Source organism: Pinus tabuliformis, chromosome Q (genome assembly GCF_031772625.1).
Source record: "Pinus tabuliformis cultivar Carrire ecotype Pingquan chromosome Q, CPIR1, whole genome shotgun sequence".
NCBI lineage: Eukaryota > Viridiplantae > Streptophyta > Pinopsida > Pinales > Pinaceae > Pinus > Pinus tabuliformis.
Window position 1 is genome coordinate 1288615617 of NC_142296.1, and position 13455 is coordinate 1288629071.

Sequence of the window (13455 nt, forward strand, 5' to 3'; positions counted from 1 at the left end):
AACCTCGGCCCGATGAGGGCAATCTCTTGTAAAATGATCCTCTTCACAAATAAGACAAGGATATCGAGGTTTGCGCTTTTCGTCATTGGTTTCCGACTTTTCCGTTTTCTCCTTCGGAGCCTTGTCTGCTTTAGCCTTCTTCTTTCCTTTCTTCTTTCCACCGTTTTTTGATTTGGCCGTAGATGACTCTACAGCGTGAATATCGGCGGAAAGTTCAGGAGAAGACTCTCCTGTCGGGGAATCAGGCAAAGTGATAATAGGAGTAGTTGAAGCCTTGGAAGACTTCTTCTTGCTCTTTGTATTCACGATACCAATCATACCATCAGCGGCATGAGATCCCGAAGGAGCAGCAGCGATTTGATTCGACTTTGGAAGATCTGGAATCTTCTCGTGTAACGTACCCGACTGAGTGTAAACTAAGTCAAGGTACTGCGCCTGAGCAATGACTTGCTCCTCAGTAACTACTCCGGCCTTAGCTACATCTTCAGTAATCTTCGGTAATAATGATTTAACAAACCATTCAGCTAAGATTTGGTCCGGGATAAAAACTTTCACTAGCCTTCTTCGACGTCTCCACTCATGAATGTGATCAGAAATATACGTGGACGTCGATTGTTTTAGTGAAGTTAATAACTCCGTGCCGTTATCGTATCTGACCGGCAACTGAAAGTGAGTTAAGAACGAGGTAGCTAACTGGCTAAAATTGTAAAAAGAGGCCCGTGGTAACTCAATGTACCACTTGGCCGCGAGACCAATGAGTGTACGCTGGAAAAGACGTAAGCGGATCGAATCATCCGAGATAGAATTTGAAGCACACCAGAGGTGGTAAGTCATCACATGATTGGACGGATCCTCTCCAGACTTACCTTCGAACTTGGGTATATCACTGGGCAACTTATTTGGCATTGGCGGCCAGAACTGAAGATATTGAATTGGATCATTCGTTAGGCGCGTCAAGTCTGGTAAATCCAAAGTTGCGATAAACGGTAACTGCCGGTTAGGATCTCTAAAACTCTGGGTCACAAGACCAGTCCCAGGAGGAGGATATCCAGGATAACTAGGAACAGGAGTCGCATTTGGGATATTATATCCTCCTGGAAAACCAGGATTAACCGGACCGTACTGGGGTTGTTGAGGTTGTTGATAAGTGTACCCAGGATACGGTTGATACTGGTAAACCGGCTGTTGGACAGCTTGCCCAGGTTGGTACTGTCCCTGGTACGGTTGTTGAACAAATTGAGGTTGAGTAGTGACAACCGTACTTATACCAGGCTGACCTGTAGGCATCTGGACCGTGGTTTGAATCGTAGATCCAGACAACGGTAAAGATGTCTGAGGAGTGGTTACAGAGACAGTAGAAACCGGAGCTGTCGATACTCCAGAAGTAAGTGCGGCAGATGTAGCGGTAGTTGCAGCAGCCGTTTGAGATGGAGTACTAGGTGCAATTGGCGGCTGAGTAACTACCGAAGTTACAGAAGTTTGAACATTTGACTGGACAGGTTGCGGTTGCTGGGGTGGACCAGAAACTACGGGTTGTCCAGCTTGAGGTACCAACTGTATACTTGGCTGCAACACCTGTTGACCCTGTGATGGATCCCACACTAACATTCCGGGGTATTGACCCGTAACAGGTTGAGGATACTGAGATCCATAACCGGATTGAGGATAGGATTGATAATTGAAAGGTGTAGTTCCCATACCTGGAACATATGACTGACCTTGAGGTGGTTGATAACCTTGACCTGAGTATTGACCTTGAGGTTGATAACCTTGAGGTAAATACGGATACTGGGGTTGACCTTGACCTTGAGGTTGATACCCTTGAGGTTGATACCCTTGGGGTTGATACCCTTGAGGTTGCCATCCTTGAGGTTGCCATCCTTGAGGTTGATATTGATACTGAGGTTGACCCTGGGGTACATATTGAGGCTGGGGTTGACCTTGAGGCATGTATTGCACCATAGGTACATACTGACCTTGAGGTTGCCCCCCAGACACGATTTGTGTACCTTGAGGTTGCCCCCCAGGCGTTAACTGAGGCTGCCCCCCAGGCGGTAATTGGCCACCTTGAGGTTGGGAAACGGGAACTGAACCTGACATCATGTAAATGTCTCCTACACCCAATGGTATATTACCATTGTTTCCAGCTAATAACCCATGATCAATGGGTTGAGGAGATGCCCCCGCAAAGGTACCAGAAAGTGATTGATACCCGGTGGGAACAGAAGGACCGCCGTGTAAGAAAGATTCAGGACTTTGAGTAAACACGGACGACTGACCAGACATATTTACAGGAGTATAAATACCTCCAGGTGGAAAAGGAGTACGAGGTGTAGAAAAACCTACCCCTGAGTTGTCTAAATAATTGGTTAACGAAAGGTACCAAGAAGTACTTCTAGGAGGACTGTAAAAGATAGATTCACGCTCCCTTAGATCAATAGTAAGTTGATCTTCAAGGTTAGAGACGCCTATTTCTTCCTCTGGAGCAAGTTCTTCGATAGCAATCAAACCAGTAGGAAGATTTTCGGTGATAACTCGTTCTATTCTTGGTGAATCTGGAACACTAGAAGTCGGAGTAACAGGTTCAGATATTTCAGGTTCTTCGCCTGTATCACTAGTAGACGAAAAACTACCAACAAGCTCAGAAACTGTAACAGCTTCGGGATTATAACCTGTCTCTAAACCTTGGTAATCTGAATGGACCACCAAGGAAGATTCTCCTTCTTCAGGTGAACCTACTCTACTGCCACTAGGAGGAGTTACAAGGACCTTTAAACCTTCTAGATTACTGGGGTCGTCTCGAGGAGGTTCACCCCTAAGTCTACGGGATCTTCTCAACAATTCGGCCACAGAAACAACTTCAAGAGACTGGCCCTGAAGTCTACGGGACTGTCTCGGTAATTCCGCCACAGCTAAAAACTTTTAACTACTACACACGAAAACAAAGTAAAATCTCAAATCAAACCACCTAAAGTCTCTAAAGAACCAAACAAATTTGAATCACACGCTTAAAGAATCTAGGGCGTCAAACCAAGCACAAACAGTAGCCTTCCAGACCGAAAACGCTAGTTGGAGATGAAACCCAACATCGCCGGATTCAGTACAGAAGTGGCGGGTGGAACAGTTACTCCGGCAACCTGCTTAATGAATAGACCGGCACAAGTTCCTCCACTTTAACCGTCTCGAGTGAAGTGAACCCCCCGGAAAATCCAAGTGAGTCTAGCCGACGTCTGCTCCAGGTACAGTGGGATCTTCCCTCCACCGTCACCTCGGTAGAATCCTAAAGATAATGGTCACTAAGGTTACCAACCGCAACAAATGCACCTGGGGGAACAGTCTACACTCCGACAGCACGCAAGGGCAGAGTATCAAGCTCAATCCCCTTGCCGGTTCCTTGACAATAATCCAAGGTTTACCGACAAGTGACCACTGGCTCCTCGACAATGGTTAATCCGAGGTTTACCGTTTGTAATACGTGCGTGTCTGGCGTCGTTCCCAATGAGGGGGGATTGATCCCTTCACTGGTTCGGACACGAGCTCGTGCTTCTCCTTTAAGAGGAGCTTTCCCAGAGTACAAATGAGACAATTGGATTTATTCTATCACAAGATAAGCTACTTGTTTGGTTTTGTTGTCTTGGAGAGTTAATTACTCACCTACTCCAAGACACTAGCCTGATCTAAATTGGTGTTTCAGAGCCCTAGTAAATAAAAGTTACTACGTTGATTTTACTTTAAGCGTTAATTTTATGGTTTTTCTTAAAGACAAAAGGTAGCGGAAGTGAAACCAATGGTGTGTAGACCCGACTCAAACCACTACAAAGATGCACCTAAGATGATTTACGCTACTTTTCTCTTTCAATGAAATTCCTAACTAAGAGAGTTGAGAAATGCAAATTTTATAGAAAACAACTTTCTTAGTAAAGACAATCAAAGAAACAATTCTCTTTATCTTTTCAAGCATACAAACATGACCACTCCTTACGTGCACGAAAAACTCTTTTTCTTTCAAAACTCTTCAAAGCTACTTGAAACAAAACTTTTCAAAGGAGATGTTTTTGTATTTTCTCTTATTTAATAAAGCATATAAATCTATTTTAACGAAAATCAATCTCAAAAGCTATAAAATCTATAAAAACTTGACTCACAAGCAAATCAAAAAGAAATTTACTCTAAGCAAACCTAACGAGGTAAAAGCCTACAAGGACGATTCTAGGTTGTTTTACTTGACCACAATCAAGTCAAGGACCAGCTAATGCAGAATCAAAAGACTAGTCAAAACAAAACTCAAATCTTTTTGTTCTTTTTGTAAAATGGAATTCAATACTTAATCAACAAGCACTTCGAAATTTGCCAAAGAGACCACTCAAAGGTAAGTTGCTCTCACAGGTAGACTTTATGACAGGTCTAACTTCTAAGAATGCTGACAAAACCAGAGAGATCTAAGGCTTGACAACTTCTACCGCCAAAGTCACTACAAGACCTACTCAAAAATCAAACCCTAGGGCTTAAACTTCTACGAAATCCACTAAAACACTCAATGCTATCGAAACAAGTTCAGGTGAAGATCTTTGACAAGAGACTAATGGATCTAGGCAGTAAAAACTAAGAAAAGGCAAAATCTAAGAGAAAAAATGCAAAAAATGGAATTTTCTTAAAGTTTAGCAGGGGACGCAGGCAACTGGTTAAGCCAGGTGCGGGCCCGCTCTGTGCACACAGTGACAGTGCGTCCAGGGACGCACTATGCAATACTCAGAGGGTGCGTCCTACTGAAAAATTCAAGAAAAACTAAAATGAATCTAACCCTAAGCTAACCCACCCAAAAACAAAGTCACAGAGCCAAAAACCAGAAAATAAATGACTTTTCTCAGATCAAAGTTGCATACAAAGGAAAAGACTTTCACATCAATGGAGTCCCCAGTGGAGTCGCCAATTTGTCAGGCGGAAAGAGTCGATTTGTGCGGACACAACCAACCTCCCTAGGAGCCTAAGACTCTCTAGTGACAAATAAGACAAACAAGAGCAATCCTTCCCTAAACATGCATTTACTATATAAGAAATCAAGTGTTTAGATCCTACCTATAGTCCCACGCTATTGTAGCAGTCCAGCCTCGCTGATCCAGATGAACTCCTCCTTCACTTTGAAACCTGCATCCACTAACAATCAAACGATTAAATAGCACTTGATAATCTCATAGAATAAAACATATTTAACACATAGACCAAGGAGTACATGAAACAACTCATAAATAACAAGTTATTGAGAAGAATGGACTCATTTGCATTAATAGGAAACAAAAGGAACAAATACAACCTGAGCCTTGGTGTTGTGCAAGTCCCTCCCAGGGTCCATCAAGAGTTCTCCTTTACTTTGACAAAGCTCACCCACTTCCAAATAGAACAAGCAAAGATGGCAATCTCTCCTCACAAGCTTCTAAATGGGAGTCCTAATTCTAGCAGCATCTACCCTTAGAAATGTATAGCTTCCAACCTCCTCTCCTTCTGGCCCAATGCCTGTATTTATAGTTCTCAAGAGGAAGTTAATCAGGTCCACCCTCAATGGGATAATCCCCTCTTTGGATGGGATAGCTCCCTTATTGATGGGATAAGTTCCTCTTTGGTAGGGGTACATGAACCATCTGGAGGCGCTCAATACACGTCGAACAACCTTCTAGAATGCTCTAGAAATGACCACAGGTAACTTTTTAAAGATGAAACTTGCGCATTTTGACCTTTACAGGGGGACGCACCTGCCCCTTTACATACAGAGCGTCCAAAGACGCAGCTTTTGTGAACATTGGGTGCGTACCCGCAGGTAAGGTTGAGAGAACCTGCGTATCCAGAGATAAATACATTTATAAAGACTTTCTCTCTTTTTGGAGTTTGACATGGAGAGCAGAGGCATAAGACTTGCCTAAGAGGATAGCATGACTGTTGATAGAGCCATACTAACTGTAAATAGCCATGGTGACATTTTTTAGTGTAACAATAACAAAACATCATTGATACACAGCATGTAGGAGAAACTCAAATAGTTTTATTGATATGATAAGAAATTCCAAGAGGAGATACAACCAAGTGAGTCCCGATCCAGCATCTACCTCCCAGCAAAGGGATCCCTTCCTCACCTCCAACAAAGCATAAATCACCCAATGCACTAATCTCAATCTCAAACCAACAGCAATTCTCTGCAAAGTACAAAATTCCAGCCTCTGGATCTCTGGGATGAGGGATCCATATATAGATGTAAGCAGAGAGGATGAGTCAACTTATGTTTTGACTTGTGGCTTCTCTCTGTCAGTTCTTGCTTCCACTTGGAGACTGAGAGCCTCTTACTCATCACTGGTCGAATTCAGTGAGGCAAGTGTCATTGGAGAAGATTCTGGAAGCTTCCATTGTCTCTCCACCTCGTTGAATGACTCTGCCACTTGTCATTTCCCGCTCAACGCACCTGGGTAGTGCATTCAAGTGTGTTGCAACGCACCTAGACAGTGTATTTGGGTGCTTTGCAACGCAGGCAGCTAGTGGAGCATCTGAATTGATCTTGATTTGACTAGTTCTGAGTAGTTTTTGGTGGAGAACTTCTGGGAGAAGCTGTCATTGGTTGACCTTGTTTCTTCAGGAGCTGGAACAACATCTTTAGGGACTTAGGATCCCTTGATTTATGGACATTTCATGCTTATAGTTAAGGCACAAAAATGTCTATAACAGTTGCCCCCTAAAGTATGAGGCCGTTTATCGGGTGAAATGCTTTATTAGGAGGATCCGAAGTTCTTTCAATGATGGGAGGAGACCTGTAATAAGATACAATACAATACATTATTTTCATACTGTTTTCATGATCTAGCTGAGGTGGGCATTCCCATGCTCAGCTTTATAAATTCATTTTTATGTACATAGGATAGACAATCGTCTGATGGTAGACTGATGATTCTGATGAAGTCATCATCCTTTTGGTAGGATGATCATCTGTGCTGCAGTGCTGTACATGTCAATGTCTTTATTTTTCCTGAATATATATCGCAGCCCGGATTGATGAAACTAGATCTGGGGTCTTCAATCTCGTCCGATCTTCACTCGAAGTACAAGTCGATCCATGTGAGAAATGTTTTGAAGTCGAACATGGAAAGACATCGCTTGATTACCAGTCAATGATGTAAACTGTTAACAAGCGCGAGAGGAATCACCGATAATGATAATGACCCTCAAGGTACTGCAGTACAATTCACGTGGTGTGAATAAAGGACTTGGCGTCGAACACCACGCAAAATCTTTCGGTCGAAGGTCATTGATGTATACCTGTCGCCGGAAGTGAGAAACTTGCCATTGAGGCGTGCAAGCTTCAAAGTACTGAAGGGGGTGTTCCTAGATCAACTTCTTGGATAATGAGCTAATGTCGACAAGAAGCGATCCGTCAAAGGAGGGCCTTGATGTATCCCACATCAATGACACGGAACGGAGCAAATGATTTTGATGGAGGTGAAAACAATCTGATGATATATGGTTCAGGGTGGTGGTCATGAAAGAATGAAGTATAATGTATGGTAGTGGATGGGACACGGGTGACTTCTCTGGATGACTTCTCTTGAACATATCGGCGACACTTATATGATGGATTGGTAGCATTTACCCCAAAGGTGGATGGTATGGCGAGACCATGGTGATGTGACCGGTGAATGAAACAACCCAACCCGACTCAGGCACGGAGTGGAAGTGTCATGTTCAAGAGCGACTTGCTACCAATAAAGGTTCTTTGAGTTTCTTCCCAATTTTTCCCCAGTCATTGCTGACCAGTACCTCTTTATTTTTGTCAAGCTTGAGGAGGATAACATATGCTTGTTCTATAATTTGCCCTTCGGGCAAACCCATCGCTATGTTTTAACGAGCCTAGCGATAGTGAAACTCGTTCTTGTCTAAAGACAAGTTTGTCGCTATTAATGTTTTTAACGAGTCTAACGAAAAAAATAACTCGGTCCTTTTCATTTTTAGAGAGTCTGAAAAGGTACGTAAAGTTAACTCCGAAAGTCCTTTTTCGTCATCTAATCCCTTAAGTCCGAAAAAGTATAAAACAATACAGAAGGGATGAAATTTCGATAGTTTTAACAAGCCGAACAAAACAAGCGCTCGATCTTTTTGTGCAATAATCCCTCAGGTCCAAAAAGATTAAAATCTAGAGGAGGGATAGCACTTCCGGTCGCTTTTACGAGCTGGAAGGCCAAAACTCGGCAATCTTTTCATATTTTACGAGTCAGATGAAAAGAGCTTAAAGAAGACTCGTCTTTTGAGGAACGAGTGATAAAACGGGTAGTAGCTGATTCCAGGTAAGGGTTGGAATTTTCCAATCACGGCAGTGTCACAAGGATGGCTAGTGAAATCACTCTTCGCAGCTGTTCCTCAAAATGGGTAAACAATCAAATGGAGGTGAATGATCGGCCAATGGAAAAGTGGAGGTGATGGTGCAAACACGACCAAGGCTTTAATGGCTGATAATGTTACATTCACGGTGGTTATTTACCGGAGGATAGTTCATTTTTTAACGAGCTTAAACGTGGGTTGAAACACTTGCTCGATCTTATGTTTATTTTTTAACGAGCATGAACTATGTGCTAAAACTGCTCGATCTTATGTTTATTTTTTAACGAGCATGAACTATGTGCTAAAACTGCTTGATTAATCCAGTCATATGATAAGAATGTCTCATATAAGATGCCATTTTTTATGGAGCTTGCGCCTTACAAAGCTATGCCCCGCATCCTTTCGTTATGCAAGTTCGGAAACGACTAATCCTACGAGTTTAAAGGGTTAGCCTACAGGTTTAAAGGGAGGACCTAAAAATTTAAAAAATAAATAGCCGCCCCTTGCTTGCACTCCAAAAGGTTTGCATGCCCCCAGGTATAAAATACGATTTCAAGGTTACCCCTCAATTTGCAGACAAAACATTTGTTCTATCAGGAAAGGCCTACCTCTTTCAGGTTACCAAAGATTGTTCTATTAATCTTTCAAACAAAACACTTCTTCGGCGATGTCTACCGAGATAAACAAAGGTGAGTGACAACGAGCGCCACACACATAACTTTGACAAGAGAATCTTATTCTAGAATAACCCCTCTTCCAATCACGGACGGGGTACAGACTAGTCATATTCTCCCGCGGAAACCTACCCTATACCCGAAGTTTTCCTGCCGAAGCAGACCAGGACGCATGCCCCCTGGGTTCCAGTCATATCCCTCCGAATTACTCGCGCTCATCTGGAGGACGGACCGTAGGTTGAGACATTTCTTGCATGAAGAGACCATTTAGGGATGGTATATGACTATTTGCGATGCGTGATCCGGGAAATGAAAGCTGGTCCACGAGCTTGACCACTCTTCCTTCGTGCGGAAAACACATTACTCTAAAGAGTGAGGAGACGATGGCTCCCATGCAATAAATATAGTTTCGTCCAAGGAGTAAGTTATAATCCAAGGGTCCTAGAACGACCATCACGTTCATTTGAACGGTCTTCCCTTTCAATGTTATGGGCACATTGGGGAGGATCCCTAAAGGTCGACTGGTTCCTTTATCAAAACCTGTCAGATTTCTCATCTCAGGCAAAAGCGATGGCGAACCAAGCGCTTTCCAAGCAGTAGAGGAAAGGATACTCACAGAAGCCCCCTCATCTATGATGGTACCAGCCATGACCATTCTATATATTTTGACGATAATTCTGAAGGGTATGCTTGCTGGTAAACGGGGTCTGCCTAGTTGATTCCAGTCGAAGGAGACAACTAGGTTGCTTGGAGGTGGGACCGAGTAGACGGCCGGGTACGGCTCTGACGAACTTCCTTCCTGCGATAAAGGAATGGGTAGGTTGCCCCCGTGTTCGTCGGAGTCTGTGTTGATGAAGAGAATTTGGACAGTGTCATCCTTGTTCTCTTCAGTGACTGTGTCATTCGAGGATAAATCCTCTGAAGGCAAGACCGGGTCAACTGCCGCCTCGACCTTTTGACTTTCGTCGGGTATGGATTCAGCTGGTTCATCTTCAATGACCGGTGCTTCAGCTGACCACTTGAGCGGGCTAGCTGGATTCTCAACTAACAAATGCCTCGGCAAGAGTTTTTTATATCCAGGAGGAAGTCGTAACGGTGAAACCGGACGATCATCCAAAACTCTTTTAGCTTCGTCTAAGAAGGGACAATGGTGGATGGCGTGATTGCCTTTGCACAGTTTACAGGGAGATCTAGCTCTCCCTTTTTGTCCTGGGACTTCACTTTCGCTAGTTGACGGTGTGCTTTCAACATGGCTATCAGAGGTTGACGCCACCGGATTGTGCAAACGGGGAGACCAGTCCCTTAGTATTCGAGGGATGCAGGGACAATCTCTGTGAAAGTGGTCTCCCTTGCAAATGACACATGGCGATTTAGGCTTGGTCAGTGTAGTGTGTGGATTTTCGTTAGACGACACTCATTTGCCCCCAGTCGCTTTTGGCTCCTTCTTCTTCTTCTCTTTCTTCTTCTTTTCCTTCTTCTCCTTAGGAACTTGACTTTTGGCTTTGCCAGCCCCATCAAGCGAAGAGGAAGGAGGAGAGGAAGAATTAGAGGAAGTAGAAGGTTGGTGGGTAACTCTGGACTGGTCTAACTGCTGATTCGATTGTTCAGGAATGGTGGTGTTCTGAACGACATTGGTTGAGAAGAGCCAGACCGACAAGCCAATTTTCAGTCCTGGAAGCGACAATGTGGCCATATGGGGCGCACCAACATCTCCCCAAGAGGAGAAGGGACTAGGATTTCCACCAAGGGGAATTCCTTGGTTGGTAGGCTCCATTTTCTCAACCTAAAGATCAATGCAGGAAAAAGGGTATGAATATTCCGTTTAAAATAAATTTTAACGACGCTTGGACACAACCTGCTTTTTCAATTTTAAAGAGTCGAGAAAAAGCAAAAGATGACTCTAGTCTCCTTCGATTTTTAATGAGCCTGAAGTGACAAGTGCTCAGATGGACCTTTTCCGTTAAGGAGTCTGAAAAGGAACGAAAGGGACTGCTCTGGAGTTCTAGGTAGAGGGTGTACCAAACCAATCGCAAAACCGCAGAATACTTTTTAGGGTACGGGCGGTCAATCTTCCCGAATGCTGTGTTTAGTGCATTGCGATCAGTAGGGCGGCCGACACGGCTTCCTATGGATAAAGGTTTTATGCCTATAGGGGTCTCCCAATATATACTCGACGGTACGTGGGAGCACAATCCGTACTGGCACTTATCGTCTCACAGTGGAGGAATCACCCAACCAACAGTGAGGACAACAGTTACCAGGCTTTACGACGCCGGAACACTTCTCTACCCTAGATCTCTATGTTGTGCGTTAAGTTCCAATGCATTGTTAAGTTCATTCAATTTATTTTAGGTTGATCTTTCTTAGAAGTTTGCCTTTTTGGATCACCACGAGATGTAGATATAATTCCTAAATGCAGTCTAAAGATGATAAGCAAGCTTTTATCTCTTTTCAACAATGAAAATCCTAGCTACAAGGGGAAAAGAAAGACACAATCTTTTCTCAAAGAGCATAGAGCACACTGTAAATGCACTTTTCCTAAATCAAACCATACAAACTGTCAAAATGCAAATGCACTTGTGCATGTATTTGTTTTCACTTTCTTAATATTGATGCCTAAAAAGAAAGTTGTTGTACAAATTTGAATTCGATTTCAAGTGAAAATACAAACAAGTTTCTTTTTGAAAAAAAGATGATTACGACACTTTATGATTTTGAAGTAAACACTTGTTTCGACACTAGAAATTCACAAATTCAAACCAAAAGACAAAAGTAAAAGTGCAATCAACTGTCAACAGCAAACAAACTTACTCTTAAGATCAAAACGACACTTACGACAGGTTTAGATCTAAGGGTGACAGTATGACTAGTTTACTTTTGTAATGGGAAACTGCAAATGGTGTAACAAATACACAAAAACTAATACAGTTTCTTTTATACAACTGAGGCAGAATTAAGGCAAAGAAAAGGGGTTTTCAGATAGGTACACACACTGATAACAAGCTGCAAAAATCAGAGATAAAACTGAACAAAATGAAGCAAAGAACCACAGCTGCACAGGGCAAAGGCTGATCAGCGCACCTGTTGCACAGAGAAACTGAATTGCAGCGTAGGTAGCCCTCTCGGGACCTGCATTGAAATGCAGAACCTCTTCACAGAGCCTGTGCTGAAGCAGAAACGAGAATTTTCTCTGGGTTCTGGGTCACGGTTTGCAGTTTAATCTATGGTTTTTGGCCGGATAAAAGCTATCAGTAAGGTACAATTAGAGGGATGATTTAAAGGAGGACTAAGAGCTATCACAAAGGGCAATTAGAGCATTTGTGGATCAGCTGTTCAGATCATAAACAGGCCCAGTGAGTGGACTAGAGTAGCAGATCTCTACTTTGCATTTGTAAATGGCAAATGCAGTTCGATTCGCCACTCCTAAGTTTATGAGAAGAACAACAATAGAAACACAAATAAACTAACTAGATACGATCCCCAGCGGAGTCGCCATTTTGTTGTTGGGAAAAGTATCTATTCAGAACGCCCCTATCCCACTCTAAGGTGTGACAGTGCCTTAGCAACAAACAAGGAAAACTACTTGAGTATTCTTCTTTATGAAATGTAAACGAAGAGGAAGGATAAACTAACCTGTGTCTTGCGCTAGTTTGTTGATCCAATCGCTCCTCTCTTCAATAGCTCCCAGCTCCCTGCTCCCTTACCGGCCCAGCTTCACCAAATTCCTGCAAGATCACAGAAGAGAGAAACTACACGAAGATATAGATTTACATTCATAAAAAGCTTAGGATCAGATTAAGCTAAACATGCAAATATAACAAAACATCATTGATACACAACATGTAGGAGAAACTCAAATAGTTTTATTGATATGATAAGAAAGTCCAAGAGGAGATACAACCAAGTGAGTCCCGATCCAGCATCTACCTCCCAGCAAAGGGATCCCTTCCTCACCTCCAACAAAGCATAAATCACCCAATGCACTAATCTCAATCTCAAACCAACAACAATTCTCTGCAAAGTACAAAATTCCAGCCTCTGGATCTCTGGGATGAGGGATCCATATATAGATGTAAGCAGAGAGGATGAGTCAGCTTATGTTTTGACTTGTGGCTTCTCTCTGTCAGTTCTTACTTCCACTTGGAGACTGAGAGCCTCTTACTCATCACTGGTCGAATTCAGTGAGGCAAGTGTCATTGGAGAAGATTCTGGAAGCTTCCATTGTCTCTCCACCTCGTTGAATGACTCTGCCACTTGTCATTTCCCGCTCAACGCACCTGGGTAGTGCATTCAAGTGCGTTGCAACGCACCTAGACAGTGTATTTGGGTGCTTTGCAACGCAGGCAGCTAGTGGAGCATCTGAATTGATCTTGATTTGACTAGTTCTGAGTAGTTTTTGGTGGAGAACTTCTGGGAGAAGCTGTCATTG